At 36.8% G+C, this 19473-nt stretch overlaps 2 protein-coding genes across 3 annotated transcripts in view; one reads left to right on the plus strand and one right to left on the minus strand.

The window, feature by feature from the left end:
* Positions 1–19473, minus strand: part of LOC137488123 (uncharacterized) — a 590350-nt gene that overhangs the window by 440173 nt on the left and 130704 nt on the right. The gene's annotated exons all lie outside the window — the stretch shown is intronic.
* fut8a (fucosyltransferase 8a (alpha (1,6) fucosyltransferase)) overlaps positions 1–19473 on the plus strand; it is a 187294-nt gene that overhangs the window by 48641 nt on the left and 119180 nt on the right. The window contains exon 2 of one of the 2 annotated variants that reach the window (XM_073927596.1): positions 256–330. The gene's annotated coding sequence lies outside the window, so the exon portion shown is untranslated. 2 annotated transcript variants of the gene reach the window in all.

The raw sequence follows: 19473 nt of genomic DNA on the forward strand, positions 1-19473 counted from the left end.
TCTGAGCCGGCCACATCAGCACCAATCATAGAAACAACTGATGCTTCTAGCTTTCAGAACGGCGTCTCTCTCTCTCTCACATACAATATTTCACCTCCAAAGTTTTACTGTTGACACTTCCACGCGCCTTTTCATGAATACCCTTGAGGAGAAGACAAATTACCCCTGTCTTAGGGCTCTTTCCTACTGACTCTAAAAAATGAGGAGAATATTTACTTGGTGTCAGTGACGTGAATATATTTTCTTATGTTACAGGGGGAGGGAATCGTCCTCACATGTCCCAGCTAAGCCTTTGATAGGACGCACAGTCCGGTAAGTTGCCTATTTCATGTGTCTGTGCTGTTTAAATGTGTTAAATAATGTTCTTCTTAATGGCTAGGTGTTGCATTATTGCAGATTTAACTATTCAGTATATGGCACTGTATCACAATCTAATCATTGGGTTACAATTGAAACTTGAAACAGAAAGCACATCCACAGTGTGTAAGTGTGGGCAAGTGAATCTGCGGGATACGTTTCAATCTTTTTCATGTGGCTCACTTCACTGATGTCCACTACAGTGATTCTGAGAAGTAAAATATCGATTCAGAGATCTAAAGCCAAGGTTTTTAAGCCTTAGGGGTCCGTGAAGGTCCTGCAAGGGCTCTGTGGAGTGAGATATAAAGTATATTCTTTTAAAACCTACAAACTTTTATATGTGTCAAATTTCTAAGTGTTATACTTTATCTACTCTATAATGCAATGTATTCTATTAAAGGATGAGTCAAAGTTGACAACCTAAGTGCAGCTTATTTATAACCAGTGTTGGGGTGACACATTATAAGTAAAGTGAGTTACGTAATATAATATTACTTTTCCAAAGTAACAGGAAAAATAACACTCTACTTTTAAAAATGAGTAATATTATTTGAGTTGCTTTTTTAAATTATTAACGTGAGTTAATTTTTACCTTGCTTAATTGGCTTTTACAAAATATATTGCGGGATAAAAAATACCTTACTCATGTTGAATCACACACTCAGTGAGAGAGCATGCTGCAGGTGAACAGACAGCCAGCTCGCACTTATCCTCATCATCAGGTCTCTTTTTTTCACAGCAGATGAGTCAGTGTACTGTTCTAGTAAGTGAATAACTCAGGATATGGGGTTATTTCAAGTTAGAGGGAGTATCCAGTATGTTAGTACCAAAGACGCAAACCGTTTGACGACAGCCTTATTATAAATGATTGCTTTAATATAAATGATTTCATGTTGTTACTCCTTGGCTTTATTGCAGTCTTTATCTCAATGAACAGTGAATTTACTAAACTAATAACACAAAACATACACATGTAGAAAACACATTTTTTACATGCTTTCATTAATTTGTGTATACAACATGTATAGCTCTGGGATCAGAAAGTTCTCAAAATGTAATTTGATCCTGGATTTTTTAAAGGAAATTAAAGGTGTAGGTTATATAGGTGGTTGTTAAATGCAGAGCTTCTCTATAAAAAGGTGAAAAAACACCTGCAAGTTCTTAAAGAGATCAAACCTCAGCCAGGTAAGGAAAAGTGAAGCCAAAGTTACTCAAAAGTAATATATCGCATTACTTTCCATAAAAAGTAACTAAGTAATGTAATTAGTTACTTTTTTGGAGGAGTAACTCAATATTGTAATCCATACTTTCAAAAGTAACGTTCCAAAACACTGCTTATAACTGTAATAAGGACAAACCAATTCAAAATAAACCAAACTAAAACAATCAGCAGTTGAAATTTTCTTGAGCCACTTTGTACGTGGCCATAAACAGAATAATTTAAAAACAGTGAGTTACACTGTTTATAACAGTACTAGACAATGAACCATGAAACTTAAGGGCTGTATCTACAAAAGGAGTAATCACTAAGTAAATCAGAACAAGACACTAAGCAATAGGAGCACATAACAAGATTGTATGAGGGGAAACACAGGGAATCATATGACAAAACAGGAAATCTGACTATGATAAATGTCTGCATGAAACGGAAGTAGCTTTATAGTAATATGTTGATGTACGTTCAACTAAAATGTAATATTGTGAAGGGGCAGGGCTTTCATTTTGCGTATCATTCCCTTTTAGCAAACTAGAGGTAAAAGAGATGTGGCTGAGAATAGTGTGGCTGAAGTTGTCAAACTGACGTCATCAGAGAACCATTACTCAACACTGAAGTAAATGGTCAGACTTTGATTACCAAACAAAATATTTCTGTGAATTATCTTGCACAGATTCATTGTTCCTCTGAATAGTTTCAATGTGTGCTAGAAAAATAGACATTGTCAATTTTGATTTCACACAGACTTAATAAATATACGATATATATGAATGCTGCAAAAAGTTACTTTAATAGGTATAACAACCAAAACAATAGTAAGTGCATTGCTTTATTGTATATGCGTGTTTAGAGTAAACTAAATGTTTCAATCTAGTTAATTTTCAATTTTGCAAAGGGAGGATAAAGTACAATAGCCAACACTTTACAATTAATAAATGTTAGTTAATGCATTAAAATCAACAGTGAGAAAAGGGCAGATTTGGTATAGTGTTAATATTTGCTTAAATATTAGTAAAAGTAAAACTGAATGTTATTAAATATTAATTCCAGTCAATGTAATAATACATAATACATGTAAAATAAATAGCATGTTATTAGTCATTAACTAAGAAATTATTGTAGAATATTATTATTATAATATATTGTAGAATAGCACAAATGTTCAGTGTTTTAATCACCAATCAACACATTCACAATCACTTCAGCATGATTAATATTTGTTTTGTTTTGATTTGATTTACTTATTTTCGAACGGAAAATACATTTCAACATGGTCGAAAATTAGTAAGATGAAGCACAAGCTTATTATTTTCCCACCCCATTACCACGTACATCATTCGTCTATTACTTAAACTTATTTCTACTTTTACTTATTTCTTCTTTTTACAAAATACATATTTTATTCTTTTGGCATCTGACAAATTATTTTTGATTCCATTTGTACCTTTACATTTTGTAACAGACTCCAAAAAATATATAAATAAATAAAATAAAAAAACCTTGGTACTGCAAACAGCTATTAATGAAAATTTCATCATACCTTTCTCATTTTATCCTTTTTCAATCACCTTCATCATAATATTCCTTTAATAGTATATATTTAAACTTTTAAATTGATTATTACCTTGACATTGTTTAAGAGTCTGATCTAGACTGTTCCAGCAAATAAACAAATGTAAATATCCCGCTCGCTTTCTGAGCCTTGTGTAGTGAATTCTTTCTTACACCCTATGATTGGTCCATCAACAGAAAGAGCTGCAATTGGCTCTAACAATCTATCGCTGTTCAGCGATGAGTGACACTTACAAAAGGCAGCAGTGATCACAGCCAGTGTTGCCAACTTAGCAATTTTTCAGACCCCCTTATTGATAAATAAAAAAAAAAGCGACTAGCAACAAATCTAGTGATTTTTTTGTGTGTTACTATAGATTCTGTATAGACTCTCATATGCCCATACTATAAAGCATAGTGCTATTAATATTTATAGTTAAACAAACAGAAACGGAATAAAGTGATGACGTCAGTAATATGCAAATTGACATATGATGTAATTTAGCAAAATTTAGCGACTTTTCGGGCAGAGTTTAGCACCTTTTTATTGAACACTGATCACAGTTGATCCATAATAGACGCAGAAGAGAAAACATGCTCTGCAGACACGCCCTGGTATCTGTATCCAGAAGTATCACTCCTAACAGCCAAGAGGAGAGGAAAAGTTACCTCATGCCAACAGGTCAAAGGTCCAGAGTGAGAGAGAGCGAGTGAGAGAAAAATCGAGTTTACTTTCAGTTTCTTTATAGCAGTGAAATATCGGCTTCAGTTGTAACTTTAGTGTCAGTGAAAGACTGTCCAGCAAACACATATGCAGTGAATTGTGCAGAGTTTCTGCGTTTTTAAGTAGCTGGCATTTTTTAATTACTTTCGCCTCCCTCGCCATAGTAAGCTATCGCAATATAGTGCAAATAAGATAAATGACATCAGTATGTAATATCCAGTTATGATCTATTGCTGAATCGATACCAAATTGTCCACATCTGCATTGCAGTGCACCGAAGAAACAATGAATTTTGACACCCCTAGCTGTATGTCTAATTGACTAAAAATTTTTTTATTTGATTATAGAGTTTGCTAGTGAATTTTTAATTATATACAATTGCTTTTCCTGTAAATTTATACACAATTGTTTTGCCACAATTAAGTAGGATGGATGGTTTTTTGATGAGTTATGTTTTACCCTTTTCACATGCATTCTTTCTGCGTTCTTCTGAGCGCTCACTACAGGTTGAGGCAGCACTGAGATGAGGCTGTGATGTTGTTAATATTATTTCTCTCCGGGTGAATAAGCATTCTTCTGCATGTGGGCTGAGTGAGTCAGCCCTGTTACCACTGCCTTGTCTGTCCAGACTCAAAGCTGCTGCTCAGCGAAAGCGAATCCCCAGCACAACCCCCCCCCCCACCCTCTTAAACGTGTCTCAACCATCTTTCAACAGGCCAACTAGAGCATGACAGCAGCCTCTCAGCCTCACTCCCCTTAAACCCCCTCAGAACACTCTCCTCTTCTCTCCTTCACTCTTTCCATCTCTTTTTCTGTCTTCCCTCTATCAGACGACACAGTCGGGGGGCAAATGTGTCACATCTCATAGCTCAAGAGCTTCATTATTAGGTCCTTCCTAAAGATAGACACTCAAAATGTGGCTCTCCATTTTTTAGTTTTAGAAATGATGACAGACGTCATGAAGCCTGACGTTTTGCTCTTGAGGCACCTGGGTTTCTTTCTAACGTTCTTGAAGGCTCTTCATTAAGAGCAAAATAAAATTTCCTGGTAAAGGCCATACCGGCTAAATGCATTAGACTCCTGCCATGAGAGCTAATGAGAAGACATTTAAGGCGAGCTATTGACAAGCATGCCTTTGTTTTATTTGAAAGAAACTGTCCCGTGGGGCTTAATATAGCTTTCAAAGGCAAGTTTTTTTGGGATGAAATGTCTTTGAAACTGTTATACTCTTATACAGTGGGGGAAATAAGTGTTTAACAGGTTATGTTTTTTTTTTTTTTCCTGGGAATAATATTTCTAAAGGAGCTGTTGAAATAGAGTTAAACCCGATTTTGGTAAAAACCCAAACAATACAATCATAAAAATAAAACACAAAAATCTTAAATAATTGGGATGTGTAAAAACAATGGAATGACACAAAGGATAATGTACTGAACTACTGAAATGTATTTGATACTTTATATAAAAGGCTTTATATAAAATATTGTTTTGGTGATGGCAGCTTAGAAACGCCTTTCATATGGAGAATGAAGTCACTTGCATTGCTCAAGTGTGATTTCTTCACAGACTTCAATAGAGTGTAAAAATCTGGATTTTATTCTCTCTTGGATTCAAGGCAGGTAATTAGCTGGGCCATTCTACAGCTTGATTTTCTTTCTCTAAAACTATTTAAGACTTTCCTTGGCTGTGTTTTGGATCATTGTCTTGCTAAAATGTCCATGCTGGTTTCATCTTTATCATCCTGATAATGTAGATGATGAACTGAAGCAGCTGATATTCATTTTTACCGAGTAAGAACAGGGGGTTGTTGAATAGTTAATGAGAGATTTTAGTTTCTCTGCCTTTTTATACCTTCTTTTCTTCATGTGTTCAATACTTCTTCCCTTTGTCATTTCATTTTATTAAACATAACTTCAATTTTAAACTAATTAGTTTTGTTTTCTTTGCATATATGGATTTACTTGAGTGGTAACAATATACGGTGAAAATGTCAACTCAGCAGATTCTTAAGAAATATGTTTTCTGAGAAAAATGATGACGTGTTAAAATTCTTAAATGGAAATGGTGACTTCCTCTTAGATCAGGGGTGCCAAAACCCAGTCCAGGAAGGCTGGTGTCCAGCATATTTTAGTTCCAACCCCATTTAAACACAGCTAAACCAGCTAATCAAGCTCTTTCCAGGTATACTAGAAACTTCCAGGCAGGTGTGTTGAAGGACGTTGGAGCTAAACTATGCAGGGCATCGGCCGTCCAGGACCGAGTTGGGCACCCCTGTCTTAGATGATTGTAATTAAGCACATGTGTTACGTCCTGCCTTGTTTTTCGTCTTTTTATCATAAAGATGAATAGCAGTAAGACTGTTACGTGTTTTCTTAACTTGTTTATTAAATCTAACTTTCAAAAGGATGCACAAATAAGTACAATTTCTGTATCTTTGTCTATTTAAATTTGTTTTTTTTAAATCTGAATTTCCAGTTTTCATTACAGTGCTTATAATCGCAAGATGTTCCAAAATCATTCTAAAAATCTGATTTGATGCTTAAGGGCATATTTATACATTTTCACACTCGTATCCTCTCAATATGCACCAGACACCTTCTTATACCTGCTCCATGCTTCTCAGAAAATATTCTGCAATTCTTAGAAATCATCCACATAAGTAAGTGGACTTGACAAACCACCTGCAGGACACACAACCTCGTCTACAAATGCTCAGAGAGAGAAAAAAAACTTACAGATGATTTTTATAATATTTTTTAATGTAATAAATGTGAGGAGCCTGTTTAAAACTAGCATTTAAGATCCAACAGGCCCCCTTCTCTTTAAACTGTGACTTTCTGATATGATGAAGATGAGAAAGCATATGGATGTTTCTTTTCTTAGCTTTGATGACAGAAAGATGTATATTCCTGTGATAAGGCTGTCATTTAGTATTCTGTTGACATCTGACAGCTTATTGCATCTACACCTTTGTTTTTTTTTGTCTCAATTGCATACTTATTTCCCTGACACATAAATACAGCATATTGAGACAGAAGTCAGACCTCCATCATGTTCCACTTTACAAAAAGAAAGAGCCCTTTAGTAAATAAGTAGACATATGCGCACCTGTTGATTTCATTTTTCTGGTAAGATGATATAATAGTTTAAATGCAGATGTGTAAATCCAACACAGGCTCATTTTGAAAACATACCCCTGTACACATTTCTGGAGATCGCAAATTATGTTTCCATACAACAGGAACATATGGGTGCATTTTATGACATCGTTCCTCTTTTTCGATTTCACAACCAGCTGGCCGCTTACCTCTGTATGGACAGCTTTTCTGCTGTTACCAGTTTGTCCAGTGGCTCATCGCATTTGTTGGAGGATTTGAGATGTAGAGCAGAATTGACCATGACAACAGGGTTTGGGTCTGGTGAAGATTGGTTCCAGAAAGTGGGTAAGAAAAAAACAAAAGCCAATAAATAAAACAAACAAGTAAATAACCTGAAAAATAAAAAAAAATTAAAAAATGTAAAAATAAAACCTAAATAAGTGATTAAAATCAGGCAATGCCTTTCCTTTTTCCTGGATTGCTTTTCAAAACACTGTCGATTAGGCTTAGGGAAGTGGGTGGACGTGTCAATAGGTGCATTTAAAAACTATTGGTTTGGTTAAGGGAATAGGATGGGAGGATTAGTCAGTCAGTTAACAGCGGCCTGTGGTGGGTTTACGTGAGAAGAGCAGGCGAGAATGGCACTTGCGAAAAGAAATTTGAGATCTGAAAAAGTTTACAGCGGCCTCTGGTGGATTCGCAAAATCAAAAACTGCAAAAAATTGTATCTCCTGGGATGTATTTGGTGCTCTCCAGAAATTTATATATGGGTATGTAATCAGAATGAGCCTTAAGGTGTAAGTTTGACTTGCACGAAGCACGTATGATGGGAGGCTATGTGCACATGTTGTGCAAGTGGCGCACATGTGACTTGTGCGCATTTTCCAGGTGCACATAGCTGAAAACATCTCAACTTTTCCGAGTGCTGCGAGCGCACTGCAATTCTTGTAAGTAGAACTAACCAATCTACTTCACACTTTGTATGGAATATACACATTTTAGTAATAACGGCAGACTAATTACCACAGCACAACCAAACACCCAAGTGCTTTTTCTCCATAAACTTGTCATCCTCTGAGAAGAGCTTAATTGGTTGCTTAGTTACAATAGACACCAGGAGAGTGTGAGCGTAAAGCTCATTGTAATGGTCAAGGAAACCATGCGCTCACGCTTGTCACTTCAGGTCAGAATAACAACACATGTGAACATGAGTGCGGTGGCTAGCAACAGTGAGGAGATTGTAAATAAAAAGCATGTAAGGATGTCGCCAGAGTGGCTTTTTAGTTTTTTTCCTGTGCATCCCAACCACTAGCTCCCTATCTGAAAGATTTTTAGCAGATGGGTATTATAGTCATCCAACTTCACAATTTGTAATGTTGAGATGTATTTGAATAATGTTGGTCGGTTCCTTTACATGAAAGCTCAGATTTGATTATAATAATTTGTTTTGTTTAAAGAGTATGAGGTTTACTGTATCATTATTATTGACACCTTACATATGTTGATCTACCTTAGTTGCACACGCTTTAATGCTTATGTTAAGAGATCCGATATTTTGTTTTAATATTTTTGTTTTTGACTATTAAAAGTATTTGGCTTAGTAATGTTGGTAAATTAAAATAAAGTGGTTAAATAAAAATAAAAAAGTCCTAATATTCGTAAATGTATTGTTCAAATATTTTATATAATTATCGATATTGAATGATATGAAACATGATTATTTTTTATTTTTTGCAATATTGCCCTAAATCTGTGTTTACTTTGTGCAAACATATCTTTTGAAGTCAATATTGTGAATCGGTTTTCCGTGTTGTTTTCACTTTGGTCATTTTTCTACATGACTCACCTGCTTTGGAAGTTGGCCTTATTCTGAGTTGGAGTTTGCTACCTATAAATTGGGTCAATCCATTAATTATAATGTCAGGATCAAACCTGAAATTTTGAGAGACGATAGAAAGTATGTGTATTGGATCTAAAGTGGACTGGACCTGAACCTACTTTCAGATTCAGTTGAACTAGCTTGTTTAAAATCTGTACAGATGTCCTCACAAGTCTATCTTTGATGCATTTTTTGTTAATGAAGACCTGTTTTTTTCAACAATCTGGCTCTAAATAGAAGTCAAACATATACACATGCAGTTTATCTCAGCTTCGTTTACAGTGATGAGTAAAAATCTATCACCCCAGCAGCTGTTGATCACAAGCTCACTGATCAGCTTAACGAAAAGCCTTTTCGCTCATTACATAACACACACAAACACTCAGATTGTCTCAAGTCATTTGGATAATGTTGTGACCTCAGCAGATTCACTTAGCAAAACACAAGCACATGAAAATCAATTGATATATACACAGATGAGCCGAAAACAGTTTGACCATGTGCCTGATATGCTATTGGTCTTCTCTGTGCTGTGTAAACAGCTGACACCTGCTGAGGTGTGGACTCTAGAAGACCCTGGAATGTCTCCTGTGATATCTGGCAGGGTTGTGACTGTGACTGAAGTTTCTTACTGGTTAATCTACATATGATAATGCCAGTATTACCTGGGGTGTAGTATCACTTCTTATACATAGTTTAAATATTTCTTTGTGCCTTTTAGTTATGCTTTCACTTTCTAATTAGTTACAGTTTGGTGCCAGTTGCTTGAAACCAAAACAACAAACGAGTATAATGACACACTTTCTTATTTCATCATGCTATGGAGAGCTTTTATTAATTGAACAAGCAAAAAATAAAAAAATAATAAAATAGATACACCATTCTATAGCCCTAATATAAACAAACCAGGCTCATTTTGATTATGTACCCCTTTATACATTTCAACAGAGGTTGCTGTTGACTGACTGACTGACTAATCAACTGACCGATACCCCCACCCTCCCTCCCCTTAACCAAACCCAACCAATAGTATTTTTAAAAGTGACTGACTCACTTACCCATTTCCCTAATCCCAACCGCAGTGTTTGGAAAAGCAATTCAGAACAAAAAAAATTATTTGTCTGATTTTTACTACAATTTTAGATTTTACCATGTTTATTTTATTTATTTAATTTTTTGGCTTTTGTTTTTGTCTTACCCGCTTTCTGGAACCATTCTTAACCGAACCAAGTTTTATTGGTTTGATAATAATACATAACCCTACAGGTACTGTATGTGGTTTATAAGCTGGGTCTTTTAAAGTAGTCAGTGAAACATGACTTCTAATCAGTCCAAATTTCAGTTTGATTACTTAAATAAGTTTAAAACACCTTAATTGGTGTTAGTCAGGGATGTAACGATTGATTCTATATGCATGGTTCTATGTGATTCATGATATTGATCTCTTTCATATCTTTAGCACTTGTCATGTTCAGTGTCATTGATTTAATAATACGAATTTTAAAATCCGACAAAATAGCATGCAGACGTAACTGTAAACAAGAACATAAAGTCGTATGTCATACTGTCTCTGTGACAACAAGGGCCAGACATCTGGCTTCCGTGGACCGGCACTCCTCTTGATTTGAATGAGAATGGAGCTTCCTCAAAACCAATATGCACTTTAAACCATCAGCTAGCTGCTCTGGGTTTCAGGGTGTCTGCTGGGTCTTAAAAAAAGTCTTAAAATGTCTTAAATTTCAAAAACTACATTTTAGGCCTAAAAAAGTCTAAAATTTACTAAAATATTGTGTTGTAGGTCTTAAAAAATTGTAAACAGGTCTTAATTTTGCTTTGTCTAAGTAAAGCTACTCAGTCGTGTTGACATCCATCCCACAACCAACAATAAATCTCAATTAAAAACATTTTATTTATTTATTTATTTTTTTTATTGCAAAGAGATACAATTCACAACATCTGTTAGACATTTTTACAGCAAATTCCACATTACATTCCCTAATCAGCGAAGAAAAACAAAAACAATGACACCATTCCTAATGATAATACCAGACAATTAGAAAAAAGTCTTACTGTTTAACCTCGCATAAGTCTAAAATTTTATTCTTAATTATCTTTAAAGGGTTTAAAAGTCTTAAATTTGAAACTTGCCACTTTCGCACATTAAGCAGGTTTGCAGTAAACACAATAGTCACTGTCGTTCAAAACATGTATCGTAATTTGTTCAAAAACAGATTTGAATTGTTATTACAATCAATTTTCATCAGACTCACTGTGAATTGTTACATCCCTAGTGCTAATACTTAGCTGGATATTAACATACAGGAAGTATTTGCAGTGATGCTGATTTTTTTCCATTTCAAACATCTCTGTTTATTTGCGCATTTTACTGAAGCATGGAAGTTATACAAACTTGTGTGCTTGATGTATTACAACAGGATTGGTTCTGCCGCAGATGCTCAAGTTGCTTAGCAACAGATGTTAGTGGTCTTTAGGAAATGTTGGCTGAGGGGCTTGTTTGCTTGACAGTGCTTATAGGAGCTTCCTTCACTAAATACCAATAAAGTCATCTCATGGCATCTCTGTCGAGAGCACTCACATGCTCTTATCCATATGGCAAGGGTGATGGGGCTTTTCATGGAGGCTGACCTTACTGTGTACTGTGAAAATACCCAAATCATCGCCTGAGCTATTTTCTGTGTTATTCTCTTAACAGACCACTGTTGCAGAAAACGTACTACATTATATGAATATATGTTTAAGCAAGGTGACAGTGGCTCAGTGTTTAGCACTGTGATCTCACAGCAGGAAGGCCGCTGGTTCGAGTCCCAGCTGGGTCAGTTGGCATTTCTGTGTAGAGTTTGCAGGTTCTCCCCGTGTTGATGTGGGTTTCCTCAAGGTGCTCCGGTTTCCCCCACAGTCCAAAGACATGCGCTATAGGTGAATTGGATGAACTAAATTGGCTGTAGTGTATGTGTGTGTATGGATGTTTCAGCTGGAAGGACATCTGCTGTGTAAAAAAAAAATGGTGGATATGTTCATGTGGCAGTTCATTCCTCTGTGGCGACACCTAATGAATAAAGGGACTAATCTGAAGGAAAAATGAATGAATGAATGAAAGAATGAATGAATGAATGAATGAACATTTAAGCAATGATTGAAAATTAGTTCTGCTTGATTAGGGTTTGACTCTATATACTGTTGTTTACACCCTGACCCATTTATCATTAATATGAAAATCTAACTAGCCTTGGTGGCTTCACAAGCAAATACCATCAAGGTCCAACAATTTGATTTGTTGTTGTTGTTGTTGTTGTAGTAATTTTTCACCTCTGCCCAGACATAGTCATTCAAATTTCCACTTGCTCTACAAATGTCAATGTTATCTACTATAATAAGTTATTGTGAATTATTAGATTATTTTTTCATTATTTTCTGTTTATAACGTATATAAACTTATATATTTTATCTTAGATCTTTATCTTATATTAGATATTTGCTTATTTCACTGTGATGTAGATTTGAGCAATTAAGCTTGTCAAAAAAAAAATAAATGCAGGGCAGGGCTTGGTTGTTGGTTGGGAGAAGACAGATCTTAATGCGAGTTTGCAGTCAACTACAAGAAAGGGCTGGTCATAAATGAACAAAATTAGTCTTAATGATGTGAGTCAGTCTGTAAGTGATTAGCCCAATCCATTTATTTAATTTATTATAAAATGAGTATAATGATATAACCAAAAATCTCTGTTTAAAATAGGTTATACTATACATACTCAAAATCAACTAACACTCAACTAGGGACAAGAAATTTGAATTGAACATTTATAACTTTGCATAATCTCTCCAAAGTACTTTTAAAGTCTGATTAAGGGTGCTTTCACACAAGCAGTTTTGGTCCGCACCTGTGTTCGTTTGATATCAGAGTACAATACGTTTAGATAGTGTAAACATTGTCTTCTGAAGAGGTGGTCTGGGATACAGTTCATGCAATCTATGAACGTATGAATGCAATTGTACCAAATAACGAAATGAACTATCAACTGTAAAACAAACTTTAGTTTTCATAACATCCATTCATGTGTGTGTGTCTGTGTATCTAATTTTAGCGACAAGTAGGACTGACTCAGTAATACCAGCCAACACTTCCGTTTTTCCCAGGAGTCTCCTGTATTTGGACCAATCTCCCGCAACCCTCCCGTTTTGTTATGTCTCCTAGAAAACTCCCATAATTTCACCCCCACCCCCTCCCTTTTTTGATGCAGTCTGTAACACCCTTGGGTCGCCAACTTTGGTACTGTATCTGATCGCAGTGGCCACCTAAAATCCCTTGCATAATACAGTTACTAACACCACAGTACAGGTACTTTCCTATCCCGGTTCTCAACAGTGTTATTCAAAGACCTCACCTCCGAACACCCTCTTCCCCTCCCCCCGGTCTCCTGGATTTTCAGAGACAAATGTTGGCAGGATATGGACCCAGTGCATACAGTGTCTCCACTAAAAACAACTTCTGCAGACATTGCATAATGTTCTGAACTAACATTTTTTGCGGCAGATGTATGCAAATCGATCTATGTATTTTGATAACAAAACCAAAACACTCAGTAAAAGCAGAACAAGCTTGACAATGGTTTCAAAAAGAAAACAGACAATGTGAACACAAACCAGCCAAGGGGCTATTGAACTTGGATTCGGACCAGGCTTTCGAACCAAGTGTGAAAGCATCCTAAGAGCAATGGCAAATACAGTTGTATAGCTACAACATAATAGGCCAAATGATTGAAGAATGAGTGAAGGAACTTTAAAATAAAGTACAAAACCCAATAAGTTCTTATAACTTTTTTCCTATTTGAGAAAGACATGCAAGGAAAGCTGGTTAAAGTTTGATGAAGTCCCAGCAAAGGCTTAGTCACATGGAAATGGCTTTACTGTCTTTCCTGTGCAGCATACTTGCTTTAAAGCTGCTGTCGCAGCAAACGTTTTCCTCAGGAGTCTGCATGAGATGACGGCTGTCACGGTAGTGCAGGGGAGGAACGGGAAGGGTGTTGACCCGCATCAAGCACAACAATGCTGTAATGTTGACAACATTCTTGCACACTGTCTGCCGCACAGTCATTGTTTTAGCACAGTTTAACATGCAGTTACTTAGTGAACTACTTCTCAAGAGAAGCTGTGACCTTTGTGTTGGCACTTGTCTGGTGTGTACATACTGTTGTTGCTCGCTCTCCGGGTTGTTAATAGAATAATGAAGACAGATCAGCTTTTATTCTGCAGCACAAACTAGGAGCAGGTCCAGACTCTGCAGGACGTCTGAAGCTTCAACCACCAGCTTCATCCATCTGCAGCTAGCACTGTCAGCTTTGGAGAAACCAAGCAATGCCTGCGCTCACTGTGGCTCTAAGATTAGATGCTTGGACGGAGGTCACCCGTCTCCTTTGTTTCTTTTTAATCAGCCCTGTGGGCTGTTGTCAGAGATCACTGCCCTCCATTGTTTAGGGATGTCAGAGGAGGCAGTTAAGCTTAGAAAAGAGCCTTTGGATGCACTGAGAGCCTCCATTGTGGTTGTAAAGAAGTAGGATGAGGTGCCAGGATGAGCCAGAGCTTCATGACTCTGTCTCTGTTGTGACTTTAAGATGGTTGGTACAAAAACTCCTAAAGTGGCAGCCATGAGTGGGAATAGGAGCAGCTGCAACAAATTCAATACATTCAGAGATGCCTTAGAGACCATCATAGGCATGGCTAGACCCCATTTACTGAAGCACAGGCCCCAGTAAAAGTTGGATGTGCCACAGAATAAACTTTGAGTTATGATTTACTTTATATGCAAGTGTATTAGAGTGTTAATCCCAGAATAAGGATGTTATTCCCTATGTACAATTGAACCAACGCTTGTGAAATCAGTATAGTTTAGTTCAAAACAAACTGACTCATGCATGCAGAAAACCATTCCTGTGCATCTTATGCACCACTCCAGCTTGATGCTGATGCCCTGCTCCTGCTCCCGCTCCCGGTGTGAATTCCAGTTGTTAAAATGCATGATGAAAAAATATTCTTTGCTCACGTGCCACTCATGTGTTGTGAATCCGGCATAACAGCCTATTATGCGGAGGTGTCGGCATGCAGTAGATTTTGCAAGCTAAAAAAAATGTTGAAATAATATGATAATGGTTTTATTTTGACTATGCATGGCTCCAACTTATTGTATTTTGTATTCTTTCTTTAAGTCTGGCGTGCCCAAAGACTACAGAATACACAAGACATGTTACTCGTATAGTTTTAATTGGAGAGAAGTGTAACAGTCAATATGGCGCATGAAGCCCCGCTTACTGGTACAGGAGCCAATCATTGAATTGCTATAGACTGACGTTTCTCCAGAAGAGAAGGTCGGAACAGAGAAGTGTTTTTGTGACACTAGAGTCTTAGCGAATACCTGTTTCACAGACATAAGAAATATATCCAAAAAAGCTTAAAATATGTATTTTAAATGAATCTGTCATGAATCTGGTTTGTTGATTGTCAACCTTTTCCCTTCTGTGTTCTCCTACCAGCTGTTAGCTCTTGCAATCAGCGCGAGCGCTGATCAGCAGTCACCTGTTCTCGCTTTGTCATTATTGACACTCCTATATCTACCTCCCTATTTTCTCCCTCTGTTGTCAGATTTATTGTTGCTCTGTGCGTTACTCTCCGTGTGTCTTGTACTTCACTTACCAGACCAGATCCACTTTGTCTCGTCTAGTCCTGATATTGTCCAATCGTGTTTAACGTTAAATGTACAAGTTTGCTGCATCCTGCTGATGTGTGCTCATACATTGGGCTCTGACCATCAGCACCAGGAGGTCAGAAGTTCCCGCATCGCAGTGATGGGCACAGGACCAGCTCGCTCTCTCTCGGCCAGGGTGGCCACTTTAAGTTTCATTTGTGAAGATCCATCTCTGTGTGTTCTGATTTAACGACAAACTGCCTTGGTTGACTTTTCTTTATCAAAAGACTTGTTAAACTGCAATACCTCTCTTTGATTCTGTTCTGTGACAGAATCACTTACACTTTACAAAGATTTTTGAATTTGAAATGTGTATAAAATGAACGAGAGGTACAGTTTTTCCTGTCAAACGCACATCACATGACAGCAATTAATCAAACATCCACAAACTTAAAAAAAAAAGAGTCAGTCACTACATTTACATGGACACCAATAATTTGGTTTTAATGCGATTAAGACAAAACAATCACAGCTGTTTTACACTCTTTGCACCTACCCAGTTAGTGAAGACCACAGACACGTGCATCGTGAAATGCGGAGGTTTTTTTTTTCTTCTATTCAGCATGCGGTATGAACTTCCATTAAAAACAGCGCTCTCCAGCAGTTCATAGTTGCATCCAATATCTCGTTTGTCACGGAGGGCGTGCAGGAAATGTTTGTAAATGAAAGTAAAAGTGCCAAACAGCCGTTAAAGTCAACAAATTAAATATGAAACACCTGAAATTACATGAAACTCCCGAGTAAATGTGGATAGCGTGCTATAACATGTAAAACGGGATCAGGAAAAGAATATTCAAAAAGCAACTCATGTACACATCATGGTCTCATTATTCTCTTAATTAGATTAGTAAATAATTTGATTACTGATGTCCATGTAAGTGTAGTCACGGTCTTTTCTGGAGGAGATTTGCCATCAAGACCAAGTTGTAAATGACTTCAGAGGATGATAATATGTAGAACGGCGGACTGAGGTTAGTGTCGTGATCTCGTTCCTTCCGAGTGCGCATTAGCTCGGACAACCTGAAAAACTCCCTTTATTATTATTTGAATTTTTAGAAACTAAACTTATGAGACAGTTATTGTTTAATTTTATTGTTGTTTTCAAAGATGTAATGTAATTATAAGCTTGCCAAACTGAATTTGATGTTTCCCCATTCAGACATAATTCCTGATCATACTGCCTAATAGACGTTTCAAAGATGGCCGCCGAGTGAAATGACTTGTCTTAAAGGGACTTTGGTAGTAGAGCTTTATGTCTGGCAAGGTCCCTGGGGGCAATTGTAAGCATTTTGCTTCTTTTTGAAAGAAAAATCATGTTGAATAAAAAAAAAATACTAAAATGATTTATAGTGACGTAAATAATGGTACAAAAGACGCTATTCTTTTGACCCTTTATTCTCAGTCAAAGAATCCTGGAATCATGTTAAAGCACATCTCAAGACTGGAGAATGGCTGCTGAAAAATATATTAGCATTGGTTTATTATTAAAATAGAAAGTAGTTGTTTTAAATTGTAATAATGGTGTACAGAATAGCTCTTTTACTGCATAAACAGTTAAATAAATGTTTTGTGACCATGAAAGACTTCAAAAATCACTCTAATTTTGTAACTTACATTGATTCTCTGCATTATTCATTTCAAATGCTTACCTGCAATTGTTGTTTCGCTCTGTGATCCTTTATTGAGCTATGTGTCATTTCACATCTGTATGATGTCTTTCATGAAGCCTCAAAAGACTGATTTAACAGTTTTGGGCTGTTCTTCCAATCATGGAACATGGATAGATGCCAACTCCAAAAAGGACACCATCAAAGCATCAAAGAATTGGTTGTACACTGGCGTGAACATAACTGGTATGCAGGTGGTACGATTGAAATAAAAAATACAGACTAGATATATTGCACACTAGATTTAATTCATCTGAATGTGATTCATTAGACTCATTACACAGGCTCATGCAACTTTGCCATGTTTGTGGTTTGGAAAAAGAAAGTAAAATAAAGTTGGTCGGAGATACGGCAATACTGTATATGCAAATCACATAATTAAAACACAAGTTCATGTTAAGATTTCAACATCTTAAGCATTTGGTATGTACTGTATATGCAACTTATATTTAAAATTGTGACAATGGATGTTTACTTATGAACAGTGTGAGGACCAAGCAACATCGCCAGGTACTCCTTTGAGAACCACACCAAAAAAAGTTATGCACCTCTGGTCATACAGAGTAAACAGTGATAGAATATTAACTTAGCTTTTTCTTTTGTTCTTCAATACGTATATTACAGGGTGGAGTGACAGTCAGATGATGCCAAAGGCTTAAAGAGAGGTTAGATGAGCTATTACAAACTGGTAAAGTCTGTCAGACAGGCCAGACAAACATGATGGCCGTGCCGCCTTCCACTGAAGCGGAGAATCAGCTCTGACAAGAGAGAGAAAGAGAGAAAAACCAAGACAGAACAATAACAGGCGAGGGAGAACTCAGGTGAGACATATGTTCCGCTGATGAAATGATTTATCCTCCACCCATAAAACAACAGGGTGAGACGTTGGCATGATTGCTCTCACGTCAGCGCGTTCAACGTAGCTAGGATAGGCAGTTCAAACACGTCAGCTCACACACTCGTGGGCTTTCCTCATGTTCTTTCATCCCTCTGAGGCATTTGCAAAACCGATTAGCCCTTTCTAGCATGACCGACTCGTGGAATCATCAGTGCTGCTCATTAACCAAGCAATACTCAGCAGATCAATACTCTGTGCAAGCCCAAGAAGAGACTCCGAGGCTGATTTCAAACAACTACCAGACTCACAGCGTATTCTGTTGCCCATAGGACTGTATTAAACCAATTGCAATGACATCAGTCATTTGTCAGTTGCTAACATGCTAACAACTACCTTGGCTAATTGCTCATAGCTTCAGTTGATGGTTGTACGCCTGAATTAGGGGCAATTGATTTGTGATTAAATCTTTCAATCAGAGGTCCGGCTGTGCGAGATGGGCAAAAGAAACCTATCATGGTTTTCTTGAATTATTCTATTGCGATTTCGATTTTATTTACGATTTTGACACACACAGACGTATTACAGTGTAAATCTGAAACTTATTTCCTAAGGAAAACATTTGTGTGAAACGTGATTCTAAAACAGATATTAGGCGAAAATAAAAGTCACCTGGTAAAGGTTTAACAAATTGTCTCTAGAACAGACTTGGGGAAAACAAATATACTGTGTGTGTGTATGCGCACCGTCAAACAGAAGTAAGGCTCCCATGTTTGTTTGACCACATGTCAGAAGTAGTTTTGTGTACTGTTGATTGTGCGCTCAGATGTGTTTTTGCCAAGCATAGATAATAGATCTCTGTGATGCTCGCGTAAAATAGTCCATTCACATGTCTTTAGCGTGCACAAGTTTGTTATTTTCTAATGGAGGTGCTCGGCTTGTGCATGACGCGTGGGCGTATTCCATGCATTGTCCCACTTAATGAATTGGGGGCCCTAAGCAATTCCAGGTATGGGGCCCTACTGTATATTTCTTATTTTTGTAAATAAACTTAAAAAATATATTTTAAGTGGAACCTTTGTCATCTTAATATAAAAATTAAATACAATAAATTCACAAATAAAAAACAAGTTCACAAACTACAGTTAGTAAGCCATATTTGTGTTAAGATTTGATTTGCATGTGCAGTTCGTAAAGAACATTCCACTATTCATGGGGCCGCCTGTTTTTGAAGGGACGTAATAAAGTAAAATCTTAATGGTTATAGACAGATCACCTATCACATATCGCACCATATGATAGAACATTTATAAATGATCTATATGATTAATTTGGGCAATTCTTGGCATTTGTTAGGGTACCCTAATTCCCCAGGGCTCTAAGCGGCTA

This window comes from Danio rerio, chromosome 17 (genome assembly GCF_049306965.1).
Source record: "Danio rerio strain Tuebingen ecotype United States chromosome 17, GRCz12tu, whole genome shotgun sequence".
NCBI classification, from domain to species: Eukaryota; Metazoa; Chordata; class Actinopteri; order Cypriniformes; family Danionidae; genus Danio; species Danio rerio.